The 17,771-nt window shown below is 44.8% G+C and overlaps 1 protein-coding gene across 9 annotated transcripts in view; it reads right to left on the bottom strand.

Moving 5' to 3' along the window:
* Positions 1-17,771, bottom strand: part of LOC139270224 (receptor-type tyrosine-protein phosphatase delta-like) — a 2,930,110-nt gene that overhangs the window by 991,456 nt on the left and 1,920,883 nt on the right. The window lies entirely within an intron of this gene.

Here is a 17,771-nt window from a genome sequence, read left to right as displayed (position 1 = left end):
AACTGACAGAAAACAGAGAGTCGGGATAAATGGTTCATTCTCTGGTTGGCAACCAGTAACTAGGGGGGTGCCACAGGAGTGGGATCAGTGCTGGGACCCCAACTATTTATAATCTATATAAACGACTTAGAAGAAGGGATTGATTGTAACGTAGCCAAATTTGCTGACGATACAAAGATGGGAGGAAAAGCAATGTGTGAGGAGGACACAAAAAATCTGCAAAAGGATATAGACAGGCTAAGTGAGTAGGCAAAAATTTGGCAGATGGAGTATAATGTTGGAAAGTGTGAGGCCATGCACTTTGGCAGAAAAAAAATCAAAGAGCAAGTTATTATTTAAATGAAGAAAGATTCCAAAATGCTGCAGTACAGCGGGATCTGGGAGTACTTGTGCATGAAACACAAAAGGATAGTATGCAGGTACAGCAAGTGATCAGGAAGGCCAATGGAATCTTGGCCTTTATTGAAAAGGGGATGGAGTATAAAAGCAGGGAAGTCTTACTACAATTATACAGGGTATTGGTGAGGCCACATCTGGAATACTACGTGCAGTTTTGGTTTCTATATTTACGAAAGGATATTCTTGCTTTGGAGGCAGTTCAGAGAAGGTTCACTAGGTTGATTCCGGAGATGAGGGGGTTGACTTATGAGGAAACGTTGAGTAGGTTGGGCCCCAACTCATTGGAATTCAGAAGAATGAGAGGTGATCTTATCGACATGTATAAGATTATGAGGGGGCTTTATAAGGTGGATGCAGAGAGGATGTTTCCACTGATGGGGGAGACTAGAACTAGAGAGCATGATCATAGAATAAGGGGCCGCCCATTTAAAACTGAGATGAGGAGAAATTTCTTCTCTCAGAGGGTTGTAAATCTATGGAATTCAGAGAGCTGTGGAAGCTGGGACATTGAATAAATTTAAGCAGAAATAGACAGTTTCTTAAACGATAAGGGGATAAGGGGTTATGGGGAGCGGGCAGGGAAGTGGAGCTGAGTCCATGATCAGATCAGCCATGATCTTATTGAATGGTAGAGCAGGCTCGAGGGGCCGTATGGCCTACTCCTGTTCCTATTTCTTTATTGTTCTTATGTTATTGTTGTCTGGTCCTCTTGTGCCCTCCTGTGCAATGTGCAACCAGGCTGTGTTGGTGTCCTGGAGAGGTCTCTTCCACCCCTTAGAAGCGACGAGAACATCCCTGCCTGCTGTGACTCCTTTCATAAGCATATGGAGGGAGTCATGGGAGAAGCTGGATTCAGCTGTGTACCTTTGTGCAGTGCTTGTCAGTGTTTGCAGCACCTCAATGCTGCAGAACACTGACAGAACAACTGTCAAATTCAATGTGGCCATGGTTCCTTTAAGGAAACCGGCTGATGACATGTCATCAAATAATGTCATCAGACCCAATTCCTTTTAATTGACTGGGAGCTTCCCAGGGTGGGCTTAACAAGCCCAATATAGGGAAGATGCTTTTTACAGTGTGGGCTGGAGCCACGTGCTGGGTCATCATCTGCCACTGTTGCCAAAATCACAGCCTGATAAAGGTGTTTAGAGGGCTCGGTAAGTGTGCCAGCATTTGCTGACAAAAATCAGCACAAATTGCTCAATCCTGCTGCTCCAATTTTAAAATTCCCTACTCCCCTGCTGGCCCCTTTGCATCTTCCCGAAGCTGGCTGCATATGGACTGGACCAGGGCCCCTCTCTCCTTCATGCCATTAATGACAGTGATCCCAGTCACTGTTTCCTGCAGGTGGGAACACTCATGAGAACAGGAATACAGTCCTGGAATCATATGTGCAGGAGTGGCCTTGAAGAGAAAGATGTGCGGCCTGGTCCATTAGCAGCCAGACTCAAGTAGGAGTGACGAGGAATGGATAGCATTGACAGGGGAAATGGATGGCAAAGAATAGGCGTGTAATTGATGACAATGAAGGAAGAATATATGGTAATGAAGCGAGCAGTTGATGACCATAAGGATAATGCTGGGAAATAAAGGGGACGTGGATGTCAATCAATGGGAGTGGAGAGGTGAGGGAAAGTGGCTGGGCGATGTAAGGCAATGAAAAGAAGAACGAAGTGGGCAGTGGAGGGGGAAGGAAAGGGGCAGAAGCTGGGAATGGCACTTGGAAGAGAGAGGGAGTGCAGACATTAATAGAGGGAAAGAGGGAATGAACTGGGAGCCGGGGTGGGGGGTGGCGAAAGAGTGCCAACTTGAATGTAGTTCGGGCTGAAAGTACAGTGTCCTAACAATGGATTGGGAATAGTCGAATTTGGCCTGGAAGAGGATTTCAGCAGCAGATAAGCTGAGGCAGGGGCGGAGATGGGCGAGGTTGCAGATGTCAAACTAAATCTTGGTTTTAAACTTGGATTATTCAAAGTTAAAATTATACCCTGTATGAATGTGAGTGACTCCTCTCACATTTGAATCGAGGGCTTGATAATAGAAAGAGTTGAAAGAAAGTTTAAGTGAATCAGACTGACTAGCAGCAGATTTATGATTGTGCCGCCAATGAAAGCAGCTCTCGCCTAGAGATCTCAAGGCTGATCTAATTCAGCTACTGGTTCTGCAGAACCCATTGCCTTCGGGCTGCAATCTTGTCAGTGTGTTTGTTTCAGGTGCAGCTAAGAGCAAAGATATTGCTAATGAGTGAAATGAAGTACTAATAAGCAAAGCCCTGCTTTTGATTTTGAATGTGATTAAATGTACATACCGTGTCTATAAACAAAGCCTGAGTTAATGGAATTCACTAATCATCCATCTATTTACATCTGCATTCACTCTCCCATCCAATTCCTCACATTCCTTTAGAAGTGAAAAGAAGGTTTATATCTTGAGCTTGCAAATTACTGTTGTTTAATAGCTTCATATCCTTTCTATGATACCTGCTAACAAAGTTTTATCACCGTACTAAATCTAACAATCTTGATATCAATATTTCAGGAATCACTCAGGTCGTATATTTGTTCTAATTAACTGAATGTTGTTTTTTTCCCTTTTGTTTTTATTGAAGAGCACTAACTCTCCAATTCTCCACCTCCACCCCCCCCCCCCCACCCCCACCCCGCTCCACCGCCATGTCTGCCTACTTGGACTACATACTAACTGCAGTTTTGGTCTGGATATACTTGCTATAGATGGAATACAACGGAGGTTCACCAGACTGCTTCCTGAGATGGGGGGGGGGGGGGGGGGGGGGTAGGGGGAGCGGGGTGGGATTGTCCTACGAGGAGAGATTGAGTAGACAAAGCCTATATTCTCTAGAGTTTAGAAGAATGAGAGGCGATCTCATTGAAACATACAACATTCTTACAGGGCTTGATAGGCTAGATGCAGGGAGGATGTTTCCCTTGGCTGGGTTGTCTAGAACCAGGGGCCACAGAATAAGGGGTCGGCCATTTAGGACTGAGATGAGGAGAAACTTCTTCACTCAGAGGTGGTGAATCTTTGGAATTTTCTACCCCAGAGGGCTATGGAGACTCAGTCATTGAGTATATTCAAGACAGAGATCGATAGATTTTTGAATATTAAAGGAATCAAGGGATATGGGGACAGTGCAGGAAAGTGTAGTTGAGGTAGAAGATCAGCCATGATCTTACTGAATGGTAGAGCAGGCTTGAGGGGCTGAATAGCCCACTCCTGCTCCTAATTCTTATGTTCTTATGTTAAAAGCTTCTGGGTCCTAACTGGGGCCTGTGAAATGATTCAGTTGATTTGTGTGGTATGCTATCCTATAGACTGGGATAGTAATAGTGTTAAGGGCAGAGAGGGGGAAGAATTTTTGAAGTGTGTTCAGGAGAACTTTCTTGATCAGTACGTTTCCGGCCTGACGAAGGAGGAGGCATTGCTGGATCAGGTTCTGGGGAATGAGGTAGGTCAAGATGAGCAAGTGTCAAGAGGGGAACATTTTAGGAATAGTGATCATTGATTGTATCATAAGGTTTCGATTCGCTATGGAAAAGGACAAGGAGCAAACTAGAGTTAAAATGCTTAAGTGGAAGAGGGCCAATTTCAATGGGTTGAGAACAGACCTGGTAAATTGGAATCAAAGACTGGCAGGCAAATCTGTAATTAAACAATGAATTAAAGAGGAGATGGTCTGGTACAGTTGAGGTATATTCTCACAACAGGGAAAGGTAGGGCAACTAAAGCCAGAGCTCCCTGGATGACAAAGGAGATAGAGAGTAAGATGAAGCAGAACAAAAGAGGCTTATGACAGATGTCAGGTTGAGAATACAAATGAGAATCAGGCTGAATATAGAAAGTTCAGAGGGGAAGTTAAAAAAGGAAATAAGAGGGGCAAAGAGAGAGCATGAATATAGATTGGCAGTTAACATAAAAAGGAATCCAAACGTCTTCTTATAAGCACATAAATAGTAAATGGATAGTACGGGGAGGGGTGGGGCCGATTAGGGACCAAAAAGGAGATGCATGGAGACAGAGGGCATAGCTGAGGTACTAAATGAATACATTGCATGTCTTTACCAAGGAAGAAGATGCTGCCAAAGCCAGAATGAAAGAGGAGGTAGCTGAGACACTGGATGGGTGAAAAATTGATAAAGCAGAGATACTGGAAAGGCTGGCTGTACTTAAAGTAGATAAGTCACCCAGGACTCGATGGGATGCATCCTAGGATGCTGAGGGAAGTAAAGGTGAAAATTGCGGAGGTACTGGTCATAATCTTCCAATTTTCCTTAGATACGGGAGTGGTGCCAGAGGACTGGAGAATTGCAAATGTTAACCCTTGTTCAAAAAAGGGTGCAAGGATAAATCCAGTAACTACAGGACAGTAGCTTAACCTCGGTGGTGGGGAAGCTTTTAGAAATGATAATCCGGAATTAAATTAACAGTCACTTGGACAATTGTGGATTAATGGTTGCCAAGTGTGGACAAGGGATGCCAGCACAGATTTGTTAAAGGCAAATCGTGTTTAACTGACTTGATTGAATTTTTTGATGAGATAACAGAGAGGGTTAATGAGGGCAATGTGGTTGATCTGGTGTGTATGGACTTCCAAAAGGCATTTGACAAAGTGCCACATAAGCATGGATACAAAATTGGCTAAATGACAGGAAACAGAGAGTACTGGTGAACGGATGTTTTTCAGACGCAAGAAAGGTACACAGTGGTGTTCCCCGGGGTCGGTATTAGGACCATTGCTTTTCTTGATATATACTAATGATTTGGACTTGGGTGTAGAGGGCACTATTTCAAAATTTGCAGATGACATAAAACTTGGAAGTACAGTGATTATCATCATCATAGGCAGTCCCTCAGAGCCGAGGATGACTTGCTTCCACTCTAAAAGTGAGTTCTCAAGTGACTGAAAAGTCCAATGCGGGACCGACAGTCTCTGTCACAGGTGAGGCAGATAGTGGTTGAAGGAAAGGGTGGGTGGGGAGCCTGGGTTGATGCAAGCTCCTTCTGCTGTCTGCACGTGGTTTGTGCATGCTCTCAACGATGAGACTCGAGGTGTTCTTCCTCCCAGATGCTCTTCCTCCACTTTGGGCAGTCTTGGGCTAGGGATTCCCAGGTGTCTGTGGGGATGTTGCACTTTTTCAAGGAGGCTTTGAGGGTGTCATTGAAGCATTTCCTCTGCCCAGCTGGGGCTCGCTTGGCGTGTCGAAGCTCCGAGTAGAGCGCTTGCACTGGGAGTCTCGTGTTGGGCATGCAGACAATGCGGCCCGCCCAATGGAGCTGATCGAGCATGGTCAAGGAACAGTAAGGAGGATAGGGATAGACTTCAAGAAGACATAGACAGGCTTGGGCAGACATGTGGCAGATGAAATTTAACGTAGAAAAGGGGGAAGTGATACATTTTAGGTAGAAAGAACAAGGAGAGGCAATATAAACTAAATTTTACAATTCTAAGCGGGGTGCAGGAACAGAGAGACCTGGGGGTATAGAAACATAGAAACATAGAAAATAGGTGCAGGAGCAGGCCATTCAGCCCTTCTAGCCTGCACCGCCATTCAATGAGTTCATGGCTGAACATTCAACTTCAGTACCCCCTTCCTGCTTTCTCGCCATAACCCTTGATCCCCCGAGTAGTAAGGACTTCATCTAACTCCCTTTTGAATATATTTAGTGAATTGGCCTCAACTACTTTCTGTGGTAGAGAATTCCACAGGTTCACCACTCTCTGGGTGAAGAAGTTTCTCCTCATCTCGGTCCTAAATGGCTTACCCCTTATCCTCAGACTGTGACCCCTGGTTCTGGACTTCCCCAACATTGGGAACATTCTTCCTGCATCTAACCTGTCTAAACCCGTCAGAATTTTAAACGTTTCTATGAGGTCCCCTCTCATTCTTCTGAACTCCAGTGAATACAAGCCCAGTTGATCCAGTCTTTCTTGATAGGTCAGTCCCGCCATCCCGGGGATCAGTCTGGTGAATCTTCGCTGCACTCCCTCAATAGCAAGAATGTCCTTCCTCAAGTTAGGAGACCAAAACTGTACACAATACTCCAGGTGTGGCCTCACCAAGGCCCTGTTCAACTGTAGCAACACCTCCCTGCCCCTGGATTCAAATCCCCTCGCGATGAAGGCCAACATGCCATTTGCTTTCTTAACCGCCTGCTGTACCTGCATGCTAACCTTCAATGACTGATGTACCATGACACCCAGGTCTCGTTGCACCTTCCCTTTTTCTAATCTGTCACCATTCAGATAATAGTCTGTCTCTCTGTTTTTACCACCAAAGTGGATAACCTCACATTTATCCACATTATACTTCATCTGCCATGCATTTGCCCACTCACCTAACCTATCCAAGTCACTCTGCAGCCTAATAGCATCCTCCTCGCAGCTCACACTGCCACCCAACTTAGTGTCATCCGCAAATTTGGAGATACTGCATTTAATCCCCTCGTCTAAATCATTAATGTACAATGTAAACAGCTGGGGCCCCAGCACAGAACCTTGCGGCACCCCACTAGTCACTGCCTGCCATTCTGAAAAGTACCCGTTTACTCCTACTCTTTGCTTCCTGTCTGACAACCAGTTCTCAATCCACGTCAGCACACTACCCCCAATCCCATGTGCTTTAACTTTGCACATTAATCACTTGTGTGGGACCTTGTCGAAAGCCTTCTGAAAGTCCAAATATACCACATCAACTGGTTCTCCTTTGTCCACTTTACTGGAAACATCCTCAAAAAATTCCAGAAGATTTGTCAAGCATGATTTCCCTTTCACAAATCCATGCTGACTTGGACCTATCATGTCACCATTTTCCAGATGCACTGCTATGACATCCTTAATAATTGATTCCATCATTTTACCCACTACTGAGGTCAGGCTGACCGGTCTATAATTCCCTGTTTTCTCTCTCCCTCCTTTTTTAAAAAGTGGGGTTACATTGGCTACCCTCCACTCCATAGGAACTGATCCAGAGTCAATGGAATGTTGGAAAATGACTCAATGCATCCGCTATTTCCAAGGCCACCTCCTTAAGTACTCTGGGATGCAGTCCATCAGGCCCTGGGGATTTATCGGCCTTCAATCCCATCAATTTCCCCAACACAATTTCCCGACTAATAAAGATTTCCTTCAGTTCCCCCTCCTTACTAGACCCTCTGACCCCTTTTATATCCGGAAGGTTGTTTGTATCCTCCTTAGTGAATACCGAACCAAAGTACTTGTTCAATTGGTCTGCCATTTCTTTGTTCCCCGTTATGACTTCCCCTGATTCTGACTGCAGGGGACCTACGTTTGTCTTTACTAACCTTTTTCTCTTTACATACCTATCGAAACTTTTGCAATCCACCTTAATGTTCCCTGCAAGCTTCTTCTCGTACTCCATTTTCCCTGCCCTAATCAAACCCTTTGTCCTCCTCTGCTGAGTTCTAAATTTCTCCCAGTCCCCAGGTTCGCTGCTATTTATGGCCAATTTGTATGCCACTTCCTTGGCTTTAATACTATCCCTGATTTCCCTAGATAGCCACGGTTGAGCCACCTTCCCTTTTTTATTTTTACGCCAGACAGGAATGTACAATTGTTGTAATTCATCCATGCGGTCTCTAAATGTCTGCCATTGCCCATCCACAGTCAACCCCCTAAGTATCATTCGCCAATCTATCCTAGCCAATTCACGCCTCATACCTTCAAAGTTACCCTTCTTTAAGTTCTGGACCATGGTCTCTGAATTTACTGTTTCATTCTCCATCCTAATGCAGAATTCCACCATATTATGGTCACTCTTCCCCAAGGGGCCTCGCACAATGAGATTGCTAATTAATCCTCTCTCATTACACAACACCCAGTCTAAGATGGCCTCCCCCCCTAGTTGGTTCCTCAACATATTGGTCTAGAAAACCATCCCTTATGCACTCCAGGAAATATATGTGCACAAATCGTTGAAGGTGGCAGGGCAGGTTGAGAAAGCGGTTAAAAAGGGTCTTCATAAATAGAGGCATCGAGTACAAAAGCAAGGAAGTTATGATGAACCTGTATAAAACACTGGTTCGGCCACTGGAGTTGATACATTCAAAATAAAGGGTGAAACTGAGTACTGTGTACAATGAGCAAGTGTGACCTTAGCTCCTTTAATAAGACTCCAGAGTGCAGGTACCTCATGGGTGGCCTGCTTATATACCGTGCTCCCAAGGGATGCTGGGATCCCTTGGGACTCCAACAGGTAGGCCCTCTGGTGGTAGTGTAATACAGGTTACAAGAGGTTAAATACATAACAGGAGTATTGTGTCCAATTCTGGACACGGCACTTTAGGAAGGATGTGAAGGCTTTAAGTGGGTGCAGAAAAGATTTACAAGAATGGTTCCAGTGATGAAGGACTTCAGTTAAGTCGATAGACTGGAGAAGATGGGGTTGTTCTCCTTCGGGCAGAGAAGATTGAGAGGAGATTTGACAGAGGTGTTCAAAATCATGAGGGGTCTGGACAGGGTAGATAGAGAGAAACTGTTCCCATTGCGGAAGGGTCGAGAATCAGAGGACACAGATTTAAGGTGATTGGCAGAAGATCCAAAGGCGACATGAGGAAAATCTTTTTTTATTCAGTGAATGGTTAGGATCTGGAATGCACTGCCTGAAAGGGTGGTGGAGGCAGAATCAATTGTTGCTCTCAAAAGGGAGTTGTATAAGTACCTGAAGGGAAAAGTACTACAGGGAAAGGGCAGAGGAGTGGGACTAGCTGAACTGCTCTTGCAGAGAGCGGCATGAGCTCGACAGGATGAATGACCTCCTACTGTGCTGTAACCATTCTCTGATTCTATTTTTCCCAGATATCAAAGGGCCAGTACAAATCTCCCTTGCAACTGAAAGGAATGGCAACTTATTCGCAGATCTCCAAGCCATCTCAACCAAGTACTAAGAGGGATACAGCACTCTTGTTTACTCTCCTATTCTCCCAGCGATGGTGTGGGAGGGACTGAAGGAGAAGTACTGTTCTTACCTTAGCTCATCGCCACATGACGAGGATGGGCCAAGGAGAGGCCAGTACCTCTCCTTCTGCCCCCCACTCCCATAAAATAAGAGCTAGGCCACTCAACATTAGAACTGGTCCATTCAGGAGTGAAATCAGGAAGCATTTTTTCACATAAAAGATAGTGGAAAGGTGGAATTCTCTTCCCCAAAAGGCTGTGTATGCTGGGTCAATACAAATTTTCAAGATTTGGATTGACAGATTTTTATTAGTTTAGGGTGTTAAGGAATATGGATCTAAGGCAGGCACATGAAGTTTGGGTATCAATCAGCCATGATCAAATTAAATGCCAAAACAGGCTTGAGGGTCTGAATAGCCTGCTCCTGTTCTCATGTTCCATACAGCTGCACTGGGATCAAGTGAGGGGAAATCAGGAAATTCATCCCTGGACCACTGTTGTATGCCCCCTAGTGGGAGTTGATCAAACCAGTGATGTAACATTTTGTGCCTCTGAGCTAATATTCCAAAACATTCTAATATGTTCAATATGTTCTAATCGTAGCCAGAGAATCACCTGCAATGGCTTCTCTTCCTGCTCCCGCATCGTTACACCTGTTGTCCCTCAAAGATTTATCCTAGGCCCCCTCCTATTTCTCATCCGTATGTTGCCCCTTGGTGATATCATCCGAAAACACAGCGTCAGTTTCCACATGTACAGTGATGACACCCAGCTTTGCCTCACTCCCACTTCTCTCAATCCCTCCACAGTGTCTAAATTGTCAAACTGCTTGTCCGATATCCAGTTCTGAATGAGAATAAATTTTCTCCAATTAAATATTGGGAAGAACAAAGCCATTGTTTTCAGTCCCGGCCACAAACTCCGTTCCCTAGCCACCGACTCCATCCCTCTCCCCAACCTCTGTCTGAGGCTGAACCATGCTGTTTGCAACCTTGGTATCAAATTTGACCCTTAAATGAGCTTTTGACCACATATCCGCAGCATAACTAAGACCGCTTATTTCCACCTCCATAACATCAATCGTCTCCACCCTTGCCTCAGTTCACCTGCTGCTGAAACCCTCATCCATGCCTTTGTTACCTCAAGACTTGACTATTCCAACCACCCTCGTCTGGCCTCCCACATCATACCCTATGTAAACTTGAGATGATCAAAAACACGGCTGCCCGTGTCCTAACTCACACTAAATCTAGCTCACCAATCACCCATGTGCTCAATGACCTACATTGGCTTCCGTTTAAGCAACGCCTCAATTTCAAAATTCTCATCTTTGTTTTCAAATCCCTCCATGGCCTCACCCCTCCCTATCTCTGTAATCTCCTCCATCCCCACAACCGCTCTGAGATGTCTACGCTCCTCTAATTCTGCTGTCTTGAGCATCCATGATTATAATCACTCAACCATTGGTGGCCATGCCTTCTGTTGCCTAGGCCCTAAGCTCTGAAATTCCCTGACTAAACCTCTCCGCCTCTCTACCTCGCTCCTTAAAACGTACCTCTTTGACCAAGCTTTTAATTCACCTGCGCTAATTTCTGCTTATGTGACTCGTTGTCAATTTTTTAAATCTCATAATGCTCCTGCAAAGCACCTTGGGATGTTTCACTATGTTAATGGTGCTATATAAATACAAATTGTTGTTGTTGTGGAACATTGTTTGCTTGGTTGCTTCATAATCTTTTTTAATTCTATGTTACTGATATTCAGTTCTTTGCAACAGTCAGTACTGAACTGCTTGTATTACAATTTGTTGACTTTGCATTTATATAGCACCCTATAATGTCATTATGATAGCCCAAAGTACTTCACATTCAATGAAGTACTTGTGAAATGTAATCATTGTTGTTATAGACAAATATGACAGCCAACGTCCGCACATTGAGATCTCCAACGGCAAATAAATGAACAATTATTGCAGTTTGTATTGGCTGCGAGAAGAATGTTAACTAGGACACTGAAAAAAAACTCAATGCTCTTCTTCAAAATGAGTCTGTCGTTGCAGGTTTCTGAGCTGGTTCAGGATGTGATATTTTCCCTTTTCTTTTACAAAATTATGGACAAGATGATCCTTGTACAGTCAGGCATAAATAAATAGAATCAAGTTTCTGAATCTTGGAAATTTTGTTTACATTATCGTTCAGATGTGATCAAAAGTAAATTGTAACACAATGCCCTGTGTACTACAGGACATGATGCAAAAAAAAAACCTTTTTAAGGACAGCTTGAAGAGCAAAAATAAAAAGATTTCATTACATTGGATTACAGAGGATATATGACACAGAAACAGGCCATTTGGCCCAAGCAGCCAATGCTGGCCTTCATGCTTCACTCGAGCTTCCTCCCATCTTTCCTCATCTAAATCTATCAGCAAAACTCTCCATTCCCTTCTCCCTCATAAGCTTGTCTAACCTCTCCTTTAATGCATCTATACTAATCACTTCCACCACTCCCTCTGGTAGCGAGTTCCACATTCCCATCACTCTTTGGGTAAAGAAGTTTCTTCTGAATTTCCTATTGGATTTCCTGTCTCTGGAACCTGGGTGGATGAAAGATGTTGTTTTCCCTCTGCTGGCCACAAGGGTCCTATGAGTAACATGCTCGGCAGTCTCAAAATAGTGGGTATGGTCACACAGTCTAAAAAGCACTAAATTGAAAGTCAATATGGTTGTTATGACAAATACAAGTACCACTCTGGAGCAGTAGGGGATGAGATTGAAGTATATTGTTGGGCAGAATAGAAGGAGCTGTACTCTGCATCTAATCCTGCAATACCTAATGTGGGAGTGAATGAATGGAAAGCGTTTATTTTCCTAACACGACACTTGATGAGCATGACAAAACAGAAAAGTAAAACAAAACTGTGTTAATATGTCCATTGTGTTTCCAGACCAGTATTTCCTTTTAGAGTGCTCAGAGAGGAAATGGTACAATGATGGCATGATGTCCCAATACATAGACATATATATGATGACACATACAGGATCAGAATACTTCACTAAACCGTGCTGTGCCAGAAGGAGTTTTTTTTAAACAACCCGGCGATCTTAATTCCATTTTCATGCTTGCCATGAGCGCCATTTTAAATTGTTTTAGTCGTCTCGCTCTCTGTTTTGGTCCCCTTGAAGAATGCACTATCCGCCCTGTAAGGTATGCACCTGTGAGTATGTTGACAGGTTTGTAAAGCTATTGACACTTCATTCCTGATCTTTGGGCACCCTGTGCGGAGGGGAGCGGGCAGGTCGGAAGGCCTCCTCGTAGGACTGCTCCTGGGCACGGCCAAGGGTGCCATCACTCGGTCCAGGCAGCGGGTGGTCGAAAGGGTCGTTCAGCCCGACTGCCTGCCTCTCTTCCACAGTTACATCCGAGCCAGGGTGTCCCTGGAGATGGAGCACACGGTGTCCACCGGTACGCTCGTGGCCTTCCGCGAGAGCTGGGCGCCGGAGGGACTGGACTGCATCATCACTCCCGGCAACCAAATTTTAATTTGAACCACAATATCTCAAGTTTAATTTGTTTAAGTTTGTCGGTTTTATTGCCCTTCCCCCTTTTAGCCAGGGGCCACTTGTATAATTTGTGTTTTTGGTGCCCTCAGAAAAAAAACAAGCGAGCACTTGATTAAAAGTTTTTGGAGTGTGACCCCCTCTTTAACCAGAGGGGCACTTGTTTACAGATGCAACAAAATAGTTGTAGAGCTATTGACACTTCAGTCCCACACTCCTGATCTTTTGGCACCCTGTGCAGAGGGGAGCAGGTAGGTCTGAAGGCCTCCTCGTAGGATTGCTCTTGGGCACGGCCAAGGGGGCCATCAATCGGTCCAGGCAGTGGGCCGTCGAGGGGGTTGATCAGCCCGACTGCCTGCCTCTCTTCCGCGGTTACATCCGAGCCAGGGTGTCCCTGGAGATGGTGTCCACCGGTTCGCTTGCGGCCTTCCGTATGAGGTGGGCATTGGAGTGACTGGAGTGCATCATCACCCTCGGCAGCCAAATTTTAATTTGATCCAGTTGACTGTCCAAAGTTTAATTTGTTTAATTGTGTTGGTTTTAGTGCCCCCCCTTTAACCAGGGGTCACTCGATTTACTTGATTTACTTGTTTTATAGGTGCAACTTAAAATAATTGTAGAGCTGTTGAATTGTGAGCGGCTTAGCCAGTCATGTGATGGTCACAAGACTCAATAAAACCCCGGCCAGTTGGGTTTAGGGGATCTGCGATGAGGCATGTGATTGTGAGCCTAGTGGTTGAACTGGTGATGTGTACTGTGATTGTTAAACCTTTGCTAATAAACCAATTATTTCTTAATAGCAATGTGTTGCTATGAATTCTTAAACAAAGAACCCATGAAGCAAATACATTACACCCCCGAACCTCCCCCCATCATCCCCCTCCCTGCAGCTCTCTGTCAATGCCACTCTTTATGTCTATTGTTAAGACGTGTGGGGCAGTTCTCTGAGGTGATTCATCTTTCCCCCTCATTCTCCACTCCCAGTGAACACCTGTGGTCCAATTTTACTAATAAGTAGCCCTTATGGAAGCGCACGTTGGGAAATCGTGGGCAAGCCGTTGATAGAAAATTATGGAAAACTGTGCTCCTGAAGGGGGAGGCTCCCTGCTGGAAGTATAATTTCTTACAATCAACCCTTTAGATTCTAATCAGTAATTACTCCATATAACACAGCTGATAACTTTTATAAAGCCTTCAAAGTAAATAGGAAGAACAACCTTGCATTTATATAGCACCTTCGGGGACCACTGTGGTGTAGTGGCTATGTTCGTGGACTAGTAATCCAGGGGATATGATCAAATCTCACCATGGCAGTTTGAGAACTTAAATTATGTTTTCAAAATCTGGAAATAAAAAGCTGATATCAATAAAAGTGACCATGAAGCTGTCAGATTGTCATGAAAAACCCAACTGGTTCGCTAATGGGGAGGAAGACCTGCTGTCCTTACCCAGTCTGGTCTACATGTAACTCCAGTCCCACACCAATGTGGTTGACTCGTAATTGTCCACTGAAGTGGCCTGGGAAGCTATTCAGTCAGGAAGAAAGACTTGGATTTATATAGTGCCTTTCTCGACCATTGGACATCTCAAAGCACTGTACAGCCAATGAAGTACTTTTGGAATGTAGTCACTGTTGTAATGTAGGAATTGCATCAGCCAATTGGCACACAGCAAGCTCCCACAAACAACAATGTGATCATGACCAGATAATCTGTTTTTTCATCATGTTGATTGAGGGATAAATATTGGCCAGCACACCGGGGATAACTGCCCTGCTCTTCTTCGAAATAGTGCTGTGGGATCTTTTAAGTCCACTTGAGAGAGCAGACAGGGCCTCGGTTTTAACATCTCATTCAAAAGATGGCACCTCCAACTGTGCAACATTCCCTCAGCACTGCACTGGAATGTCAACCTAGATTTTTGTGCTCAAGTGGGACTTGAACCGACAACCATCTGACTCAGAGGCAAGAGTGCTACCCATTGACCATAACTGACGGGTAACTAGGGATGGGTATAAATAATGGCCTTGCCAGCGACGCCTAGATCCTGTGATTGACAAAAACAAAAGTGCTCAGGACAATTATTGCACTGTAGTGACAATGTCCCATAGTGCCTCACAGCAAAATAATGTAAAAAAATTAATTGATATAATATATTTTACTTGCATATTTCACCAATGTATTTTGAAGTCAAATTTGACAGGTTCGTAGAAATTACAACACAGGAACAGGCACAGGTTCAGGATCTAACAGATGTGGTTCAGATGATGTCACTGAGTGCGGAGAGCATTGACCTTACCCGATCACTCCTGGATGCCGTCGGTGGGGTGAGTGATGAGGTAGCGGGACTGTCGTGATAAGTAACAGCAATGACATGAGAAATGGGAACGATATCCAGGACCATCAGTGAGGGAATAGTGACCATGAGGGAGGGAATGTCAGAGATAGTGCAAACCACATCACTGACCATGAGGGAGGGAATATTGCAAGTAGTTCAGACAGTTTTGTTCAACATGAGGGACGGCATGTTGGAGTTAGCTGTTGCAATAAGGGAACATGCCCAGACCCCGCACCCATTGACAGAATCAACTGCCACTCCCACTCCAATTCCTACACCAGCCTCTGAAGAGCCCAAAGCCGGGCCCTCCAATTTTCCGTCTGCCGCCGACATCCCCCACCCTCAAGAGGTGCGCAGTACCCGAGATGTTCGAAAGAATAAGCTTGGTATCAAGCCCAGAAACACTGTGCCACCACCTGCGGGCAGGGGTGGTAGAGTGTCCAGGACCAAGCGCAGCGGGCGGTCTTAGAATAAGGGGGAATGAGAGATGGTGCAGCCTTTCTTTGCTGCTGCTGTTGTTGTTGTTGTTATGATTATTGTTACATAAGAACATAAGAATTAGGAACAGGAATAGGCCATCTAGCCCCTCGAGCCTGCTCCGCCGTTCAACAAGATCATGGCTGATCTGGCCGTGGACTCAGCTCCACTTACCCGCCCGCTCCCCGGAACCCTTAATTCCCTTATTGGTTAAAAATCTATCTATCTGTGACTTGAAAACATTCAATGAGCTAGCCTCAGCTGCTTCCTTGGGCAGAGAATTCCACAGATTCACAACCCTCTGGGAGAAGAAATTCCTTCTCAACTCGGTTTTAAATTGGCTCCCCCATATTTTGAGGCTGTGCCCCCTAGTTCTAGTCTCCCCGACCAGTGGAAACAACCTCTCTGCCTCTATCTTGTCTATCCCTTTCATTATTTTAAATGTTTCGATAATATCACCCCTCAACCTTCTGAACTCCGAGTAAAGACCCAGTCTACTCAATCTATCATCATAAGGTAACCCCCTCATCTCCGGAATCAGCCAAGTGAATCGTCTCTGTACCCCCTCCAAAGCTAGTAAATCCTTCCTTAAGTAAGGTGACCAAAACTGCATGCAGTACTCCAGGTGCGGCCTCACCTATACCCTATATAGTTGCAGCAGGACCTCCCTGCTTTTGTACTCCATCCCTCTCGCAATGAAGGCCAACATTCCATTCGCCTTCCTGATTACCTGCTGCACCTACAAACTAACTTTTTGGGATTCATGCACAAGGACCCCAAGGTCCCTCTGCACCTCAGCATGTTGTAATTTCTCCCCATTCAAATAATATTCCCTTTTATTGTTTTTTTTCCCTAAGGTGGATGACCTCACATTTTCCGACATTGTATTCCATCTGCCAAACCTTAGCCCATTCGCTTAACCTATCTAAATCTCTTTGCAGCCTCTCTGTGTCCTCTACACAACCCACTTTCCCACTAATCTTTGTGTCATCTGCAAATTTTGTTACACTACACTCTGTCCCCTCTTCCAGGTCATCTATGTATATTGTAAACAGTTGTTGTCCTAGCACCGATCCCTGTGGCACACCACTAACCACCGATTTCCAACCCGAAAAGGACCCATTTATCCCGACTCTGCTTTCTGTTCGCCAGCCAATTCTCGATCCATGCTAATACATTTCCTCTGACTCCGCGTACCTTTATCTTCTGCAGTAACCTTTTGTGTGGCACCTTATCGAATGCCTTTTGGAAATCTAAATACACCACATCAATCGGTACACCTCTATCCACCATGCTCGTTATATCCTCAAAGAATTCCAGTAAATTAGTGTTGTAACTGTTCTCAAATTAAAAGTTTTTTGTAAGGTATGTAAATTTAAAAGTTTTTACGTGATGTTAAAGAGTGATATTAAAGTAAAATTTGATGCAAGAATAATTTTATTACAGTTAAGTTAAGTACATTGTAAAATTTTTAATAAAATATATTTTACATTAAAACTGAATCATGTTCCATTAACACAACACAACATTCCAAACAGTAAACATGTCCATGTGAAATAGTGGTCGCTGAATCCCCAGGCATCAGTAAAGCATACACGGATGAGCTGCTGGCACAAGGCTCGAGCAATCGTTAAAGGAGCACGATGGCCCACCCTCCTCCACCGTCGTGCTCCGGCCTCAGGCACTTGCATGGTTTCCTCATCCTCGTCGTCCTCCTCCTCCTCCTCCTCCTGCTCATCACCTGCATCTTCCACATCATTATCATCAGCCACTCTCACCGCAGGTGAGTCTTCCACTCCCAGGTGCTGCTGCCTCATGATGGCTAATTTATGCAGCATGCAGCACACAACAATGAACTGACCGACAATCTCAGGGGAGTACAGCAAGTAGCCTCCGGAATGCTCCAGGCATTGGAAACACTGGTTCAATATGCCAATGGTCCTCTGAATGATACTGCGCATCGCAATGTACAACATGTTGTTTTGATGGTCAACTTCCATCCGGGTTACACATAGGGGCGTCATGAGCCAGGTGGCGAGGCCGTACCCTTTATCTCCCAGTAGCCAGCT

The sequence above is a fragment of the Pristiophorus japonicus genome, chromosome 1, assembly GCF_044704955.1.
Source record: "Pristiophorus japonicus isolate sPriJap1 chromosome 1, sPriJap1.hap1, whole genome shotgun sequence".
Lineage (NCBI taxonomy): Eukaryota > Metazoa > Chordata > Chondrichthyes > Pristiophoridae > Pristiophorus > Pristiophorus japonicus.
The sequence above is the reverse complement of the archived record's forward strand: the minus strand, read 5'-3'. Positions and strand labels throughout refer to the sequence as shown.